Genomic DNA, 21444 nt, shown 5'->3' with positions numbered 1-21444 from the left:
CTTTAGATTAAAACCAGTATCTAAATTCTTCAATGTTTAAAGAGTATGTGAGAGTTGGATTGGTGCCTGTCTCTGCTCCCACTGCAGTCAGCAGGAATTTTGCCCTTGATTTCTTTGGGAGAAGGTTCAGGCTCCATGTTTGCCATTTCTGTGACCTCTTGGAAGCTGGGTTGATTTTACAGGTGAGATGTGGGATTTCTGAGAAAGTTGCTGACCCCACTGCTTTTAGAAGACCCCATGAGCTGATTGGTGGGTTGGCATGAGAAAAAGCTCTGCATTTTGGCAAGGTGATGAATGCTACTGGAAAAAGTAGAAGCCAAGAGAAAATAACCAGGATGGAAAACCAAACAATAATCCACACCTCATTGTAGGAGATATGCTACTCTAATTTCCTAAAGACCAAAAAATTCTGTTTATAGTTAATAAGGTAAAATGAATAACTAAATAGGGTGTACCAGCATGTCATTTAGTCTAACGTTAACATGGATAATATTTTTTCAAATAGCCATTGACATTATGAAACAGTTTCAATGTGGTCCAAAATCTCAAATTTGAGAAATAAAAATACCCCCAACTAACCATGAGTATCCTAAAATAAAAAGTTTTAAAATAATATGTTTTCTCTAGAGAGTGGACAAATGAATATATTTTTTTTAAAAATAAAAGTTTCATATATGCTGTGAAACCACACAGGGCCTATTCTCAATCTGTGAGATAGATTCAAATTGCTTGCCATAAAACATAAGCTAAATAGTGGTGGTGTTCCAAATGTGAGATTTAGCAGTCTGCCTGGAAAAATACTGGCTTGTGTGTTCTTCTGTCTCCTGTCGCTTTGAAGGGAGAAAGAAACCAAAAGGCCCATTTTCAATTTGTCTTTCAGCTTCCAACTCCACTGAAGTTGGGCAGAAATGAGGGACTCATCCTTTTAGTTAGGTCAGTTAGGTATGTAAAGGCATTGGAATAACAATAAAAAAAAGTGTTTTGCAGCAGCACTGGTTGAGTATTACTCAGTACTTTAAAATATGCATTTTCAACGTGCACAAGTCTTTAGAAAGAACAGAAAATCCCATATTGTAAAAATGCATAAATCAGTACCTAGAAGGCACGTGCTGTCAAGGTACTGACAAGAAAATGTCCAGACCCTCTTCAAGGTGGTTTTGAAATCAAAGCAGAAGTGTTTTTCCCAGACCTTATAACGCTAACAAGCAAAATCTTTCTTCTAGTTGTCCTTGTAGCTGTTTCCCAGCTGTACACACAAACCATTCAACAAAACTGGAAACAAAGCATTATATATGGTCATAAACTGAATAAATTAAAAAACACATTAGTTGTTATCATAGATAATAATTGGCATTAAATACCATTTGTAGAAGGAAACCAGTGGTTATTGATTTATAGATTCTAAGGCCAGAAGGAACCATTGTGATCATCTAGTCTGAAGTCCTGTATAACACAGGCATCAGGACTTCCCTGAATTAATTCCTGTTTGAACTAGAGTATATCTTTTAGAAAAAACATCCTATCTTGATTAAACATTTTCCAGTGATGGAGAATCCACCACAACCTTTGTTAAGTTGTTCCAATAATTAATTACCCTCACTCTTAAAAAATGTGTGCCTTATTTGTAGTCTGCATTTGTTTCAACTTCCAGCTGTTGAATCTTGTACACTGCCAATGATCTGTAAGTGGGAAATTGTACTGGATTATTCCAAAATGGTTTGATGTGAGGGACCTTTTTTCCCTATTCAGCAGGATTTTCCATTAAACAAACTGATGCTAAGTGTGTCTATATCATTTTGGTTTTTTTCCTAAGAGCCTGATCCAAACGCATTAATGTGAACAAAAATACGCTCGGGGTAGATTTTAAAGGGATTTAGATGCCTAAAGATGTGGATTGATGCCTAATGGGATTCTCAAAAATGGGATTTTGAAAATCTGAATGTTTAGATGCCTAAACACTTTTAAAAATCTGCCCTCGTTGACTCCATTGGGTTTTGGATCTGACCCAGAATCAGAGAGGTTTTGGGGTTGTGAGCCTGAGAGATGACTATCTATTTGTCTTTGAGTAGATAGGAACCCAGTATTTCAACACCTTTCATTCTTATTCAGTCTTCTGTGGCTACTGGAATGCCCGACACATTGTTTAACCATGTAGTGTGTGAGATACAGAAGTAACATAGATGAGTGTGTATAAACTGAAAAAAGAAAATAATCTCATTTTATAGGCAACCTGAGATTAACTGCTTTCAGAAAGGGACTAATAGATATTGCCTGGGCTCAGTTAGGCTGTGTGACCAGGAATTTGTAGCACATGGTCAGATACAGTATGTTATCATCTAGCTAGAATAGTAATTAATAAATAGGCTGAGAAGACTTATGGATTTATAAGGATTCATTGTTCATTTTACGTGTGAGGAATGGGAAAAAGTTATAAATATCCGAAAACAAAAGATTAGGTGAATCCTATTAGAATATATTTTCTGTCGTTCACAGTCTTGGCCTGTCTGCCACCCTGTTAAAAAGAATAAGTGGGTTGCAGCTGTGTGTTTTCATATAATTAGTATTGCAGTTTGGTGTGAAGGATTCAGTCAAATTCAGCAGGATGGTTGCCAATCGGTGTTGGCTTTTGGCCCATTGATGTGTTGTTGCAAGTGACATTGTCAAGAGCTCATTTATTGGACCACTGCTCCTGTAAGTGATTGTCAACTAAGAGATTATATGAGGGTGTTTACAGAGACAAGGTGACTGGGGTTTTTCAGTCTTCTCTCATTTCTGAGGATGCCACCAATGACCTGTTTGGTCCAGTATCAGTTTGATGGTTGCTCTGTCACTTTTGAACTGATATGGACCACTTGATCTGAGAGACCTGAGTGAGTGCTGTAATTGACAACATTAAATCTCTGCTGGGATTTGCTTATTTATTTTCAGATGAGCTGTCTGTGTCGACAGGTTTTAGGAGCAATTTTTTATCTCACATTTTTGCAAGAGGCTTCTTTCTATAGTTAATTATAGGATTATAATTGCCAATTAAGTGATAAGCTACAATAGGGCTTGTATTCCTGGGCCACTGGTGCATGCCTTAAATACGTTGTGAGGCACAAGGCCAAAGGCCAAGCAGTGCATCCGTGGTGTAGGAATGAGCACCCTGATATGGCTTATTGCTACTATAGGTTGTCAATTTTAAATTAGATGTAAAAAAAAAATTGAAAGCACTTGGTGCGGGAGGTGGGAAAGGATTTTATGCAACACTTCTTTCCTATGTGGAAAATAATTCATAGTAGAAATGCAAGGGAAAATAAGAAGAGAAAGAATAATGAGAATGATTCCAAAGTTCTCTCTCCTTTTTCTTCCTTCTTTCACCTGAACCCCTCCTCAGTTTCTCCATGAGCCAAGACATGTTTTTCACTTCAGTAACAATCAGACTTTCAGTCTAATTCTGTTGCAGAAGTGGAAGTGCTGAGCAGTGCACAGATTTGGTTATAAAATGTCAGAAATGAAGGCAGTGGGAAGGGTCTCCTCGTTCACAGAAGGCATGTGGGATTATATTGATAATATTTTCTAACATGACCTGCTCTGTCAGATCCCTTTATTCTCACATTTGTTATTTTGTCTTTCCATGAAAAGTGTAATATCTTCCTCAGCCATCTGTGATGGTCAGCCTCCAATCTCTTTGTTAGCCGCTGTCATTGGCCAGATCTTGGCTCCATACATTAGCATGCTCAGTACAATCACATGGTATAATCTGACTTTTAGTTTGATGTGGAGACCTCTGTTTGACGAGATGTTCTTCCTTCCAAAGTGGTGTTTGCTTTCCCTTTGTGAAGTATCACTTTCACAACAGAAAGTGTGCTGGGGCTCTCTTTTTCTACATGAGAGACTGTTAAATCCTAAATGAACTAAAATCAATATAATTCCCTCAGAGCAGAACAAATAGGTGATATCATTTCTATTATTATGCTCTTTGTTGTTGGACTGGAGAGGCCAGTTTGTGTATTATTAAAATATCCAGGTACCTGATTTGGGAAGCAAGTCTAATAGAAATTACCAAGAGAGATTAAAGAACAGGAGTACTTGTGGCACCTTAGAGACGAACAAATTTATTTGAGCATAAGCTTTCGTGAGCTACAGCTCACTTCATCGGATGCATTCATTTTTAAAACCTTGAGTCAAAAAGTCAAGGTTGCCCTGCTCTGCTGGACTTCGAAATATCACAGCATGTTGAAATTAATGGTGTCTAATGCAATTTCACTGATTTTGACAAGGCTAGGGATTTCTCATCCTCTATAAGATCAGTCATATCAGCCTCTGTAAGTCAAACTGTGCAGACCAAGCGATGTGAGATGACGAGCATTTCATATATACTGAACAGCAGCACCACATCCTGTGTTACTAGTTGTTTATGTTTATCTTTTGCTGTTAAAATAACCTTTGGAATTAGATTTATATAGCCTATAATTTCTTACAGATGCTATTAACAGAAAAAAAGAGATGAGGAGTGTCTGATCATTTAAGCCCCTTCATGTTCATACTGGTCCTGATCCAAAGGCCAGTGAAGTCAGAGGAAAAATTCCAATGGATTTCAATGGGCTTTGGATCAGGCCCACTGGTTGTATGGACATTTTTCTCTGAAAATACTTCTAAAAATCCACTCTCTCCGTACACTCAGCTCTTTCACTGCATTTCCATTACTAATCTCCACATTGACATTACCTGGTCTCTCCCTAACAAACCAAACTCTACAATGAAAGTGAAAGATAAACAGCACCCCAGAAGTCTTAAAAAATGCTGGGTTTTCCCCTTCCCCTGGACTTTTCTGTGATCTCCCTAACTCTATCATCTCCCCTCGTTTGTTTAGGGCTTCTAATTCACAGCTACACTGTGTGTGTCCCTTGGTCATGTATGAGAACATGCTCACCTTAGATTGTAAGCCCCTCAGGTCAGGGAGCTCAGAAGTGCTTCCCTCGGAAGTGCTTCCCCACTGTCATGTGCCTCAAGCAGTCACATAAATAAAGGTGAGAAAAATGACTGCAAAAGTGAGTGCCCAAGGCTATCCCCTCAGAGTAGGTAGTGCTGTTCACCCGCTTCGCACAGGTGTATGTGAATACACAAAGTGCCAGTCCATGGAGAATTAGGCCTCTTGTCGTCTTCTTTGCTTGTAAAACACTAATGCACAGCTGAAGCTGTATATAACAAATAAATTGATGGCCATATCAGAACCCCAGTGTGCAATAAAATATAAATTACCCAAGTTTAATTTACAGCTTGCCAGTGGAAAGCAGATATGAATGTTATTAGCAAAAGCATTGTCACCTTTTTATGTTCCCCACTGCAGTGTTCCTGTCTCACTTCATACACCTCACATTGGCTGGCTACGTCAGAAGGAGGACGGGAGGCACTGGATGTGGTTTAATTAGGCCACAACTTTATTCTTAACTGTCTGGGAGCAGATAAAAGTGTATAGTCCAGGTAGTTTCATGAACCTTTTCATATATACCCGGGGGCTTCCATATTAGCTCCTCCCCTTACCCATCCTGGACCACAGCCAATCTGCTGCTGGGACCTCACCATCACCCCCTTGAATGAGGGTTGGGGAGGCTATTTCACCACTTCCATGGCTGGGAGGGTGCATGCTGCTCTGCCTGGTCCAGGTAAAAGAGGGCTTTTCCTGCCTGCTATGGACCTATATAGTACCTCCTCTCTTCTGGTCACCTGGGGGGATGGGTCAGCATTCCAACTGTGCCCTGCCTTGCAGCTGCAGTAAAAGTCACCCCCTGCCTTTCTAACCCCTTAAAGAGGTACACACCTTCCTCCAACAAGCCCGACAATGGACCCCCCCCACCAACTTAATGTACGGTATAGTCATTGTCAAACTGCCAATGTCTAGAACTGTCCAGAATGTTGTGTTTCCAGGTAAAAGTATCCAAAAAAATGTAAACCCCCCGCAAAAAACAGAGCACCACTGTTCCCATGGTGTTATTTTAAAGGTGTTGGCTATTGCAATTGATTTCTTCTTAACTTCAGGGCCTTTTTTTTTTGGCTTTGCTCTGTAGTACCATAGCTAATGTTGTGCTTTTGGCCTCTGTTATATTTCTGCACTTTCCTATTGAGTACCCCTTTTTATTTTGGTGTTTTTCTGCTTATGTAGTTCTGAGAAGACATAAGACAGATCTTCTGCAGGCGAGTTAGTTCAAGTATTACATGTTTGTATATTTTAGTTCAGTAGGATGGTTTTGTCCCTCAGAGTTCTGGAACATTTTATCGTCATTAGTATCTGTGAGACTGTGTTGGTTTTGGCTTTCTACAAGAGGTTACCATGCCATCATTTGACTTAACAGATGAATACGTTTTAAAGCCAGAAGGGACCAATTCATTCAGTAGTGTTTGAAAATCGCTGGTGCTGCAGGACAAACTAGAGCTGCCAGTTACCCTGTGCACTGAGCCACTCAGGGAGGGACTGTGCTTCCTGCTCAGCTCGTCATGCAGTGGTGCTGCTCTGTACTGCCCTTTACTTGAGCCATTGCCTAAATGCCATAAATAATAATATTCTTTCTTTATTCCTAAAAGGTTATAACATCGGTGTGTCTGAAGGCATGAAATGAAATGCAGTTTTATTTTTCACCATTAGCTTTCCTTTTGACAAGGAAGCCACGTTTTCCCTCTAATTTTGTTGCAGACTTTTCTTCCACTGACAAGCTGCTTATACAGAAGAGTGTTTAGTGGGCATCTGGTATTGACATTTGTTGATGATCTCAACAAGGTTGCCAGTATACACAAGCACAGTGAAATACTTAAAAACTAGACGGCAAATCTATTAGAGGACCCCGCTATAAATACTGACTCTGCTTTCACTTACACAGGGGTAGTTCAGAACTAATTCATTCAAAGTCCATAGAATTAAATGGGTGTAAAATTGGTGCATGCAAGATCAGAATGAGTCTCACTGAGTCTTTGCGTCCCCTAGCATCATTGTGTTTTTATATTACAGACAACTTGTTAAATATCGAGGAAAAAAATCAGCTGTTTCTTTTGCCTTTGACTATTCCTAATGAATACAGTCACTGCCTGCAGCAGTGACTGGAAGGGAGAGGACTGATCCAGGGTTACAAAGTTATACCCAAACATGGCTCTGTCAGAATATATATGTGTGCATCAAAGCTATTGTATAAATTACTTAGTTTTCAATAACAATATGCATAGTTTGGGCTACATAACTAGTTAACACACTGCTATCTCACCTCTGAATGTTTGGGTTTAAGTCCCACTTTCATCACAATCAGTTTTAGCCTCTTCCCACAGCACAATTATCAATCTCTGCTTAGAGTAGGCCTGATGCTGAAATTGCAGGGTTTTTTCAGTTCAGGACTGCAGTGCGTTGGCAGAGTTGATGGCAACATTTTTCTAAAAGAAATAAACAAAACTATCCCAAAGTACCTAAAGTGCTTCCAAAATATTATTCAAAGCACAATTAAGTGTTTAATGAAGATGGCTGTGCTAATTGCTATCTCAAGGATTACTCTACCTCTCTCCATAAGGCTGCAAAGAGACAGTTCCATCATGCACCATTAGTCTGAGATTTCAGGGTCACACTACTACCAATAGAGGCTTAGTAATATTCTGGTAAGGTCTGGGTTTCCACATGGCTATCTGATCAGGACTTTGTTTCCTCTCTCACTTTGCTTTTTTATCTCCAGCTTGCGTCAGTATACAACAGAAGTAAAACTCTTCAGGCCTGGTTGTTCTCAGGAATGCTTGTGTATCCCAATCAGAGAAAATTGAACAATTTTCAAATGCAGGTGCTGGATGTGAGACACTAGAATCCATACTTAGCACCTTTCTAAATGGCCTGGTTTTCAAAGATGCTGAGCACTTGTAGTTCTCATTGGCTTCAAAGAAATTGCAGTGGAGGTTATGGTTGCCCAGGATCTCTAAAAAATAGGGCTATTTATTTAGATGTCTAAATATGTATTGAGTTTCCTAACTTCAGAAATTTGAACATTTTGGGCTAGGTGCCCTTGCCAAAGCAAAGTAAATAGATAAATACACAATTTAAATAAAAAAATATAGATGGAAAGATGCATATGTCCTTTTTGAAATAAACATCTGCACAATATGCTTTCCCATCCCACTTCACAGAGGAGTTACACAGTTGGGACACAGAGGCCCATTGGTTGTTCTCTACTCTATGTCAGCAACTCTTGTCAGGCCTGACATACTTACTATACTTCATACACTGTTGTCATAATCTGTCTGTAAAAGTTGTCATGTAAGGTTCCAAAAATCATTATGTGGTGTATGTCGGAGGTGTGGACAAGAAGTTATAAATATGTGCTAGAATTATGCTCTTAAAATTTGTTTGGCAAGCAGTGCCTAAGCCCAGTCTGCCCTAGGTCATCAGGCAGAGACAATGAAGGTACATTTCCATAAAAAGTAAACAAAGCCATCAACCTAGTGAATGAGGAGATAGTGAAGAGGCTATCATGATGGTTTGCGGGCAGGAAGGAGACTACAAAAATTAAAGTGATGTCAGCTCCCTGCTGGACACAGAAAGCTGAGCCCCCCAGGAAGGCTTCTTGCCTCCTGGAGCAAGATCAGTGAACTTTAGAAGATAGAAGCAAGGATAGAAAACCATTTTGGCATCTAACACTTGAGGGGCAAATGGGGCCACAGCTCTTGAAATCACAGAATGATGGATCCTTTAGTCAAAGGGGTTGAAGTCTCTGGGAACTGAATATAGGTGAGAAACCTGCTTAGGCAAAGGTTGTAACTTGCTGAAATTAAGTTTGTTTTAGAAGCATATTTTTACTATTGTTTGCTTGTACCAAGGCTTTCTGTCTTTTTCCCCCTATACTTGGTATCACTTAAATCTATGCCTTTTTGATGACTATATAGGATGAAAAATCTATGCTTTTCTTTCAGTAATAACCAACACAGTACTGTGGTTTGCCAAACCCCAGTTAAATTAATGAGCTGCTGTTTACTGTCTATATAAAGGAGCAATAAACTTAATAACTTCTTTGAGTGTTCCAGGAGAGAGCTGGCCACTACTGGGAGAAAATTTTGAGGAAATTTGGGATTGGGGTATGTTGGGGTTACCCTGCAAAAAGAAACCAGGTGGTGGATGCTAGGATGTGACTTGCATGTTTGTGAGGGCCACAGCAGCATAGCATTTAAGGCATCCAGAGTTGCAGGGCAGGATATGACACAAGGTGAATCCCACAACAATGACACTTATGTAAATCAGTATATCTCCATTAATTTCAGTGGAGCTATGCCAATTTATACCAGTTGAGGATTTAGCCCATGGAATGTGTATGTGTGTGTGTGTTTTGGGGAGACAAGGACTTGAGAGGAGGGACAGGCAGGGAATGGGATATGTGTGTATGTCAATATTTAGGAATTGCTCAACAAGGTTCTGATGGTGCAATGAGCTCCATGCAGATGAATCCCAATGCCTGAGTTAAGCCGTATTAATTCTAGTAGGTACAGACTCCACCTCTGTGGAGCTCATTGTTGCATTTGAACCTACACATGTCTTCATGGCAGAGTTATCCTGGGCTCTTTCCTGGGTATTAAGCCAAACTCACCTACCGTCCACACACAAAAGCCCTTTATCTGGGTTTGGAGGTGCGTTAAGCCTGGGTTAGTTTACTCAGCTGTGGGTGTAGGTTAGAGACTAGGCTCTGCTTTAACTTGGGCTAGCACCTGTCCACACTGTAGTGAAGAAAAAGGCTAAATCACTCAATCTCAGCAGAAAGGACTATGGGAAATGCCCCCAGACATATGGATGAGTGCAGAAACAGTGAGGACATAGTAATGAGGGTATGGTTTTGCAGCATGACTGCTCACACCTGGGCTAGGGTAACCTGGCTGCCCGAACTCAGGTGCTGATCACCAGGGCTAACTCTACAGGGAAGACACACTCTAAAGGCCTGTATTTGCATCCACCAATGCCAGAGGGGATGTTGTCATCGATATCAAGCAAGCAAGATTTGGCATTAAAACCAGGGAGAAGAGTGTTGATGGACGAGTATTCACATTGATCCAATATATTATAAAACTTCTGCCTTTAGAGGTAGTTGCAATTTGTAAATGGTGTTCACTGTGAGGCAGGGAGCATTTATCAAACACATTTTTTTCCCTGAAACAAGCTGGTGGAAGAAATCCTATATCGTATATAATACACTTCCAAAAGGGACACATTACAGCAGAGGAACAGATGGTCAGAACCTAGTAGGTGAGCAATACTGTGAAAATGTGGTCTGTGCCAGTGTAACAGAAAGGAAAAAACACTGAGTGAGAAGTGCAGTGGTGCATGCAGAAGCCTGGTAAAACCTACATTTGAGAATCAGTCTGTGCATTTTGGAACTTTGGCTGTATTTTAAATGAGAGCCCATTCCAGACTGCCTTTTCTTCTGAATAACATTTTTCACATATTACAAGACTTCTAGGGATTAAACACTGCCTCATAAATGTAGGCATAATGTGGATAACAGAAGTTATTCACCAAGCTTTCATGAAATGGCAGAATGGTGCTGTGTGGTTATCATGGATTTCCAGTAGATGAGTATTCTAAAGGGGTCGTCATGGTTAGAATACCAGCCAATGAACTTTAGAAGATAGAAGCAAGGATAGAATACCACTTTATGCCCTAGTGAAATAAGTCATCAATTTATAAAGTATCCTAATATGCTTTATGCCACCTTTTCACTGAGTGATGCCATGAACTAAAACTCAGCCTGGCCTCTGATTTACTTTGAAAATATTTCAAGACTCTGCAGGCTAGTTGGAGTCCAGTTGCTCTTTGAATGTTAAGTGATGAGGACTTCAAAATGGCAGCAGTTGATAACTGCAGATGATCATTTAGATTTCTTCTTTTTAACATCCAGTTATTGCCTTTAGGGTTAAGCACAACATGGGGAGACTGACAATGAGGAATTAGGTGCTCTCGGTCTAGGAAAGTACTGCAAAAATCAGGCTGTTTTCTGCTGTATGAGAAGACACAGCCACTTGCTTCATGGTTTGTTTTCTTAAGATGTATTTGGAAGATCTATGAGTACTTGATGAAAACAGTGGAAGTATCATGAACTGCTCCTTTATGTGGTGTACAGATTTTAATTCATGTTAGTATCAGCCCTCTTGTTCATAAAAAAACCAACAGATAGTCATTTTGCTTGACTTCCATTTCCTTTTATTATATATTTAAGGGGCGGTGTGGCTAACCCACACAAGGCCTGATGGGTTTAAGGTGGCAAGGTGGGCCAATTAACCACTGAGGCTGCACCTGGAGGAGGGGCCAGGGAGCAATGAGGACTAATTAAAGATGAAGCTCAGCTGGACAGGAACAGGAGTGGCCTGTATACAGTCCAGTAGCTGAGAGTAGAAGTGGGCTACAGAAAGAGGCTACAGTCACTCTTAGGGTGAGAGAAGTAGGTAGGAAACAGCCCAGGAATATAGCAGTAAGGATCAGGACTGTGCAACCCTTGACTGCTTGCTGTAGGATCCCTGGGCTGGTTCCCAGTGTGGAGGGCATCCTGGGTTCCCCTACCAGCCACTGGGGAAGTGGCACTGTTCAGGAGCAGTGAAAGGGAAGTCTGCTTGGGCCAGTGGGTCCTGGGAGACTTTGATACATGCACACCTCTGGAAGGGGAAAACTACAGTCACCTGGGTGGAGGACCAAGCCACGAAGAGGGAGCAGTTGAGTGCCAAGAGAAAGATGGAACATGCACCTGCAGGAGGGGGCGTCAAGCTGGCAGAGCTAATCCCCAGCTGGGGCCACAAGGAGGCACTCCAGTTGTGAGTAGAGCACCCCGTGACAGGGGCATGTGGCGTTTGGATTGTTCCTTCCCACACATTTAGCCAAAATGTCTTTAGGAATGCAACATAGAGACCACTCTATGAACAATGATTGCATGAAATGCGTTGTTGCCTTGCTTGTCCTTGTAATGGGACCTGTTTTGGAGTCTTTATGTATAGCCTTTGTCAGTGGTGGTTGTACTAGAGAATCCTGGGTCCATGAAACATCTAATCAATAAAATCCTGCATTGTTGTTGGGAGCAGGGGATTTGTGGTTATTTTCCAACACATGTCACCAGATGGATGGAGTTAGGATAACTAGCCAAATTGGCACAGCTGCAATGCTTGTGGTTTGCTGCCCACAATGGGGAGAAATGGCTACAGACTGTACCTTTTCAGCCAGATCTGAGCCATACATCTTGTCATATCTGTTTTCTTATAGATGAAGGCATTGAACAGGACTTTCAAGCTCCAGGTATTCTAGCCCACATTTTTCCACTTGGCATGGACAGGGCTTGGACTATTTTCCTGCCAAACTTTTTTTATTAGAGATTCTTTTCATGCAGTTAGTCCAGCTAAGCTTATGGAGTTGCTTATTCTCAGTCATAGTAGGTAGTAATTTATTTCCATTAATCAGTGTTATACCTATCTGTGTGTGGTATGAACAATAGAAAGGGGGTAATGAGGCATGATGTTTACTTTGATGAATTTTGTAGGAATACTCATCTTGGGAAGAAATGAACTGAAACCTACAGTCTTCTCTCAGGGAGTACCTATTAATGCATTTCACTGAATTTGCTTTTTTGTTTTCCCTCCCCTAGGAGAGAGCCTTTTTTTTTCCCCTTTGGTCAATTGAGTATGGCACAAGGGTAATAACAAGTCTAATAGCTGCTGTAAACCACCACTTTTTAATGCATAATGTAATTGAATCAGAATATAGTGTCTATACTGATGGAGTCCCTGGTGCTTTAACGGCGGAAATTATGATTAGAAAGTTCCAGATAATGCTGACTTCTAATACATTAAACCACAACAGTATACAATTTTCCTTCTATAGCACACTCACTTTTTTCTTTTGAATTATGCAGTGCCTTCGTAAATCGTTTAATGTTACTTGGGAATAGAATTCAAAGCTGCAAGAGGACTTTATCATTTTTGTGGAAACACATACAGACTAAATTTGCAGTGGAGCTGTAAGACTAATATTTCCTCCAAACATCTCTCATGCGAAACTCTCTATTTAAACTAGCACTCTCTGGCAGAAGGGTGACTGGAAAGACAACATTTCTATTGTTAGCCAACCGTTACTGAACAGAATGGAAAACAGAAACTGGCTACTGTTCCGTGCTCTGAAAGTGAGCCGCTGTGACTTCCACTGACTCTGATAGCAGCACCCTGTTCTTTTTTTGCTTTTGAAAGACCACAAAGTCTGAAGACTCTTCATAGATAGCAGAAGTTGCTCTTAAAAGCATGAAAGGCCCCATAACTTTTTATAAGTGATGTGTGAGTGAAATCACTTGTGAGCTCACATTTAAGAAAAAAACTCATACATTACTGCTAGCTGCCAAGATCCATACATATATTTCAAAGATGTACAGGATAATCTTTAAAATATGTTTTGCCTTTCTTAGCTGGTTGAATATGCACGTGCATATGGAGAATGGTAAGGGCTAGATTTTTGCGAGCTCTTCCTTTCAAGGTCTCATTGCCTCAGTGGGAGTTCTTGGGCTCACTTTTGTGATTCAGGGCCACTCTGTACTGAAATATCCAGATATCTGGGCACTTCTTTAGCCAGCAAAATACTCATGGTGTGATCAGGTAGTCTGACCTGAATGGTACCCAAAAAAATGTATGGGTCAGATAGTTCAGCTGATACATGAAGAACTTCTTGAAAAAAGGGTGAAGGAAAAAAAGAGGGGGGACTTAAAATGAGAGTAATGTAAACAGGAAATATGTTTTCCCATTGAGCAAGGGGGGGAGGAGAAAGAGGAGGAGCTAGAGAAGAATAATCACCATGGGTATGATTGTGTAGTCATTTTTCAGGCAAAGTTTCCTTTGGGGAGTCAAAGGGAGTCTAGACTAACAACTCTAGGATCAGGCCCATAAACCCGAGCGTAAAATTCTTTGGTAGACTGTTTGAAGGTGGCAGAAACATGGCGCCTCTATCTCTTCTAGTGTATTTTCAGTATGTTGGTTTTAATGTCCAAAATCACAGAAAAGCAATCAGAAGCTAAAGGCAAAACGTATGCTATAGATATTCGCAAAAAGAAAAGGAGTACTTAAGTACTCCTTTTCTTTTTGTGATTACAGACTAACACGGCTGCTCCTCTGAAACCTGTCGCTATGGATATTGAAAATCCTGAGAGCCAAAGCCTGGCTGAAGCAACCCCATGGACAGAGCTATGTGGCTCAGTCAGATTCTGTGCCATGAAAGTCTGCAGACTGAATGATCTTGATGGTCTCTTCTGACCTTAATGGTCCCTTCTGACCTTAAAGTCTGAGTCTATGAGACCACCTCCTACCCATGCATAGGGCCTAATTTAATGTCTCTGCCAGAGGCGATGCATGAGGGGCATGCAGGGTCATGAGCCCTCACTAATTTGCTGCTTGCCTTGTACTGAGCACGTTCAGTGACATCTACTGAAGCCACTGCCCTCACTGTGCCCCGACCACTATTGGCAGGCACGGGCTGTCTCTGCTTTACCGGGAACCTGGAAGGTGACTTGAAGGAGGCACTGTGTCTACACGTCACTTCCTCAATACTAGAAGGAATATTTCTGTGGCTGGTTGACAGTCACCCTCTGTGCAAACTCAAAGGTTTTATGTGCTTCTCAGACATTTTCTTAAATCCCCTCAGAGGATCCCAAGGCAATTTCTACTTTTAGTTTCTGCTCCCCCATTCCTCAAGCTCTCTACCAGGCTGATGTATTTGTGAGATTATTGCACATACTTAGGGTGCCCAGTTATTCCAATTTTATAGGGACAGCCCCTGATATTTGGGGCTTTGTCTTATATAGGTGCCCATGACTCTCCACTCTAGCCCTATTTTTCACACTTACACACATTGCACTGCACATTCCGAATCCCTGGCAATGCCTGCAGCAGGTGTCCTTCATCTTTTAACAGTTATTTTAGTGGAGGAGAAAGAGGAATGGGCAGGCAGTGTGACTTTTGGTGATGTTTAATTTTATGGGATGATTTTCTTAGCACTTTCATTCTCAGAAGTCATTCTCTAAGAGGTTAATACCCCAAGGGACATTAGCCAGAGCAGCACCAGCAGTGCTGATAGCCTGCTCCTCTAACTCATGTTTAGTTGGAATTTAAGTATATGTTAAAGATAGGATGTGAGGTAGGTGGTTAAAAGCCAGTGAAATTAATCCAGTGACCATTATCTCTAAACATTGTTGAACGCTCAAACAATGACAATGCAATTAGAATTCTTCTCTGTTTTGGGTAGGAAATATGCCTTGATGCTATTAATGCAGCTGGTGAAGCTGTAGTGCAAAGAAAATGAAATACATGCCCAATCTGACTGCGTTTCAAAACCAAAATAACAGTATATGTATTTCTTCCATAAGTTTGTGCTAAGGAGGGGAGCTATTGATTCTGCCGAGCCACTGTTGCTAGTTGTGAATGATCTATGAAATGAGGGGAGAAAATAAAACTTTGCAGTACAGTGAGATAAACCATGCATTACAATTACTGCTGTTTCTTGGCTATATACTGTGAAATGTAATTGAGAAATTGAAAAGGCCATGAATAAAACCTCTGCATTTGAACACCCCTGGATCTTGGAGATAATGGGGGTGAGAATGTGAACCCAAAATGACTCAAAATTTGCAGCTGGCCCAGATCTCTACAATGGGCCAAACCAAAGCCCTGGATGTGAACAAGGCCTAGCTTTGGGGGTTAATGAAATCCAGCCCAAGTGCTGAATTTTGCAGTTTAGACCTATCCATCCCCAGAATACACTGTACACAGCCGTAAAAAAGAGCTCACTAACTTCAGAGATTCTTAAGTGCTGACAGGCACAGACTGTGTGTCAGAGAATCATGCATTGGATGCTACTTCCACTGGGCTGTGTTATCATTTGAAAGAGGGTTGGTTGCTGGCTATATGAAAAGGATTTGATCTCTATTATTAATATTAATATTATTAGATATTATGATTTATTCTACAGTAGCACCTGGAGGTCCTAATCAGGGGTTACGACCCCATTGTACTAGGCACTGTGTGCACACAAAAAAATAAGGTTTTTGCTTTAGAAAACTTACAGTAAGTATCAGATGACTGATAACAAATGCATACAACAAACAGATGGGGAGAGCACAAAGTAACAGTGAGACAATTACGATAGATGTAATAAGCAGCAGTCACAGCACACCAGCTGCCCAGCCATTGCCAATCTGACTTGAAATAGATTGTCCTGTGACAAATGTTTCCATTATTTTAGGGCCCAATCCCACAATTCTTGCTCATCTGAGCAGTCCCATTGATTTCAATAGTGGCAATCATAAGAATAAGAGTTGCTCATATGAGCAAGAGTTGCAGGTTCAGGCTAACAATGCTGAGAAAACTCTAGTATCTATTAAACCGCCTCTCACATTCAGACAATAAACCCTGACTAACCATATTAGGAGAGTCAGCACATGGATTTTTACAGCTACCACGAAGGAAAAAAAGGTGTGAGGGTACAGAATTTATGCTCATTCAGGAGAGCAGCCACATTTTGCTGAGCTCCGCCAGCCCACCTGCTGTGTTTATTTTGTTTACTCTTTGGAAATTGGCTTTCAGCTAGCACTGACAGCAGTATAGCTTGCAACAATTTTAGTAATGCTAACTGGTTTTTGAAATGCCTAAAAATAAGCTCTGTGTTTCCCAAGAAGCTGCTTTCAAATAAGGGGATCAGATTCAAAAGGTCGTAGCACCACATCGAGCACTGCAGCTCCAAGGTAGGGAGCAGGTCTGTGGGAGGTAGGACTGGATTTTCCATTTCATTACACTGGTCTGATGCTCATGTAATTCCGCTGAATTGAATGGAATTACAGTGGCATAAAACTGGTGCGATATGGTAGAGGGTCAGACCTTTAATATCTAGACTCACTAAAAGCATGGATTTAGTAAATAAAAGACTTGCTGGCTTAAAATATTCTTTGAATACTATTGAAGGTAGGGGAGAAATAGTCTCATTCAAATTGCTGGGCGTTGAAACTTTTATGTTTTTGATCTTGAAAATATAGACTCTATCCAGGAAACAATTCCTACTTATCTGGTGGATAGGAAAAAAGATCAGCTTGAAAATATGATGACAGGCACCAATGGACAGTTATTTAGAATGCCTGAGTGTATGGAAGAAGGAGGCAATGAAAAGTTTTTTGATGCATAGTTAAGTGATTTTTTTTTAAAGTTCTACATTCCCAGCATCCTCAGTTTCCCTCCTAGCTGCAAGACATTTTCTTTCCAGAGAGAAGGAGCTGACCTTTTTGTACTGGGCCTCGCTCTAGGACTTTCACCTCATCCATGACCCAAAACAACGGGATACTTCTCATACTGCAAGATGGAAGCAATACTACTGCCCTAACCTCACCTGCACCACAATCACAGGCAATCATCCATTTCAGACTATAAGTGGTGTATTGAAAAACATGGCCACATAGTCAACATTGCCCATACGTGTTGCACTGATTGTGAGCACCAACAAAATCTCTTGCTGGAACTATCCAAAAGTAAACTGGCCCAGCTTTATGCTATAATACCTGTATCCCACACATCTCTATTGAAGAACCTTACATGCAAGTCACAAAACCCATCGATGAAGCTGCCACCAAGTCAATTTCAAGTGGCAGTTTTTGTGATGGGTTGGATCACAGAAACCCCCTTGGGAACTGCCACCTGATGTGCTGGGACTACTTCTGAGCCCATTTTCCCTGGCAGCTTGGGACTTCAGTACCTTGCCTTGTTTGAGCCAGACATGCTTGCCTGCTACAAACACAGACCCAGGTCTGAATCACGTCCCCCCAAATGCTGCAGGCTTAACTGAAAACGGCTTAAGAAGTGCTCCTGTCTCCAGCACTCAGATACCCAGCTCCTAATGGGGTCCAAACCCCAAATAAATCCGTTTTACCCTGTATAAAGCTTATACAGGATAAACTCATAAATTGTTCGCTCTATATCACTGATAGAGAGATATGCACAGTTGATTGCCCCTCCCCCCCCGGTATTAATACTTACTCTAGGTTAATTAATAAGTAAAAAGTGATTTTATTAAATACAATAAGTAGGAATTAAGTGATTCCAAGTAATAACAGACAGAACAAAGTAAATTACCAAACACAATAAAATAAAACATGCAAGTCTATGCCTAATACAGTAGGAAACTAAATGCAAGTAAATCTCACCCTCAGAGATGTTCCAATAAACTTCTTTGACAGGCTAGCCTCCTTCTAGTCTGGGTCCAGCAATCACTCACACCCCTGTAGTTACTGTCCTTTGTTCCAGTTTCTTTCAGACATCTCTTTGGGGTAGAAAGGCTATCTTTTGTGCCAGCTGAAGACCAAATGGAGGGGGTCTCCCAAGGCTTTATATAGTTTCTCTCTTGTGGGTGGAAACCCCTCCCTCCCCCTGTGTAGAATCCCCTCTACAAGATGGAGGTTTGGAGTCACATGGGCAAGTCACATGCATAACTTAGTTCTCTACAGGAACATTCCCAGGAAAGCTCAGATGTGGATTGGTGTTTATAAAGGTCCATTGTTCTCCAAGTACTTCCATTTACTTGAATAACCCCTTCACACTATGTTGACCAAATTTGCCTTTGGTGCTTTCACAGCAAACACTTTAAATACAAGCATAGAGCCAACACTCATAACTTCAGATATAAAAATGTTACATGCATACGAATAGGATGAATACATTCAGTACAACATAACCTTTGCAAAGATATATTACGTGGCATATAAAGCATAAAACATCATATTTACACACATAAGCATATTTCTATAAAGTATTATGGGGTGCAACATCACAGTTGTAAGACATGCATTCCCTGCCTAGATGAAGAATGTGAAGAATCCTCAAGCAATCTGAAGAAAGTAGAGATCTAGGCATCACAACACATCTTTTTGATGACTTGAATACGTGTATAAGAGCAAGATGGGAGCAGGTTACCATGAAACTAAATATGGTAACATCTCATTGCAAAGCCTGGGCACTAATTAGAAAACTTGGAGCTGCTCAATCCCCACTTCCTTCCCCAGAACTCTCCAAACAGCATTGCTATCCACTTGATAAATGTCAGAACGGTAATAAGGACAAGTTTGAAGGAGAGGTGAAGAAATGCTGGCAATACAAACCACAGATGAAATAGAAAGGGTGATGAAAACATTGAAAAGAGGTAAAGCCTGTGGGTTCGATAACATCTCCCCATCATTCCTGAAGAACCTGGGAAAACTAACAGACAATGGCTAGCTATCTTTCAATCTAGAGTGATCCAGGAGAATACCTAAGATCTGGCATAGTCCAAAAGTAATAACCTTGCCAAATCTTGAGAGAGACCACTGACTTGCAACAAGTTGACACCCCATCTCTTTGGTAAGCTGCATGTACAAATGACGTGTAAGACTTGTTCTTCAAAGAATTGCCCCCACAGTTGCCCCCACTGAGCGCGGATCAAGCAGGTTTCAGATACATTGTAGTACTGTGATCAAGTGCTAACTCTTATCACCTACATTGAGACTGGCTTCCAGACCAGGCAGAAAGCAGACACACTATTCCTAGATCTATGTGACACAATCTGGCTATACAGGTTTGATGTACAAACTGTCATTGGTACTACTAAAATGGGTTGTCATGGCTGTGAAACTGCTGCTGAGGCTACCATTTCCAAGTTTCACTTGGACAGACAACTGCCCCCTCCTTCACCCCAAAAAAACAAAATAACCCGAACCATAGCTCCTGGAGGTCTCAAATCAACCATCTACCTCAAGGCTCAGTTCTAGCACCAACACTTCTCAACCTCGTCACAAATGACCTTCCCAACACCACTGGCAGGCATTTTATCTCTGCAGATGACATCTGTCTGGCAGTAAAGGACCAGAATTTCAGTCATCTAGAAGATGTCCTGAATGCTGATAATGAAAGAGATGGCCCACTGTTTAAAAGGTGGAGACTTAAACCTAGTACCAAAAAGCGAGTTTCCAGTTGCCTCCATTTATACTACAAAGAAGCCAACAAACAGTTTAACATCTTCCTGAATGGACACAGGCTGGACCATGACCCAAAGGCTGTGCATGTAGATGTTGCATTGGACCATACCTTGACTTTCAAGGAACACCTTACCAAGACCTCACTGAAAAATATTAACAAGAAACAACCTGATCAACAGACTAGCTGGTTCTACCTGGAGAGCCAGTGCACAGATACTAAGAAATTCTGGGCTTGCCTTGTGCTATTCTGCAGCAGAGTAGTGCTTCCTGGTGTGACTCAGCTCTTTTGGACTAGGACTTGTAGAAATCCATCTGAATTAAACCATGCATATAACACCAGGTACCACCAGACTGACCAGCCTGCCTGGATACCTGTTCTGTCCAACATTGGCCCTTCTGATATCAGGCCTTGCAGAATATTCTCCTTAAGGTGCATGACATGCCACAACCACCTTATTTAAAGAAATGTTTAATCCACCAAGCCACTACTTTAGCTGAAGGCACCCCGTTTGGACAATTCCCCTCTGGGTGGCATAATAGGTGGCAAGAATAAACTTCAAACATAGCCAATGCCTTTCTAGTGACAGATCCAACTGCCCATCCCCCTGGTTATGACCATCCAAGTCATCTTTAAGGAAGCCCAATTGCTTCAGATGTGGAGTGATCAGACGTGCAGCTAATGATTACAAGTGAGGCCTCTGTGACTCTTCCCTTGGCTACTGAGACCAGTTTGAAGATGCAGCTCACATATGTATGGGCTGTATTCACCAGCAAGGGCTGCTTGGTTTCCTCAAGGACTTTCACAATGCACTTCTCTCAGCTATTGAATGGTTAGGACACTTAGACTAACATGCTTGATTTCACCCTCTATGTAGATGCAATCACAACACATTTTTATATTAGAATATATATTTCAAGAAAATCTATCTCTGTTTCTAACTCCAGAACAATTTTGATTACTTTGAGTGGATATAATGATCAAAAAAGAAAGCACTCAGAAAATCTCAGTTGTCAAGGACCCTCCTAGCTGCTAAAAACAAGAGAATGCTTTGCTCAGCCCAGGAAGATAAGACATACATTGGGATGGGATAGAGGCAGTCCTATATCCAGTTGGAGTGTGTCCACAAAGTGGAGGTCATACATAATCTTTCAAAACACCAGATGAACTCAAGGCTTCTCTTGCTTCATAAAAGAGTAATAACACTGGAGTCAGATTATGATCTGAGCCACACTGGTGTAAATTAAATTTACAACTATGCAGCTGAGATCATAATACCACCCACAGTTTTCTTAATCATGAGAACAAGAAAATTACCAGGTAGATTTCCAGAATGTGAGAATCTCTGAGCAACAACAGTTTATTGATAACCATCTATGAGTTATAATCTAGATTCCTAACTGTAGTATATGTCAAAGAATAACTAAGAAAGCCAGATTATAAAAAAGTTTT

The sequence above is a fragment of the Natator depressus genome, chromosome 8, assembly GCF_965152275.1.
Source record: "Natator depressus isolate rNatDep1 chromosome 8, rNatDep2.hap1, whole genome shotgun sequence".
NCBI classification, from domain to species: Eukaryota; Metazoa; Chordata; order Testudines; family Cheloniidae; genus Natator; species Natator depressus.
Note: the sequence above shows the minus strand (reverse complement) of the source record.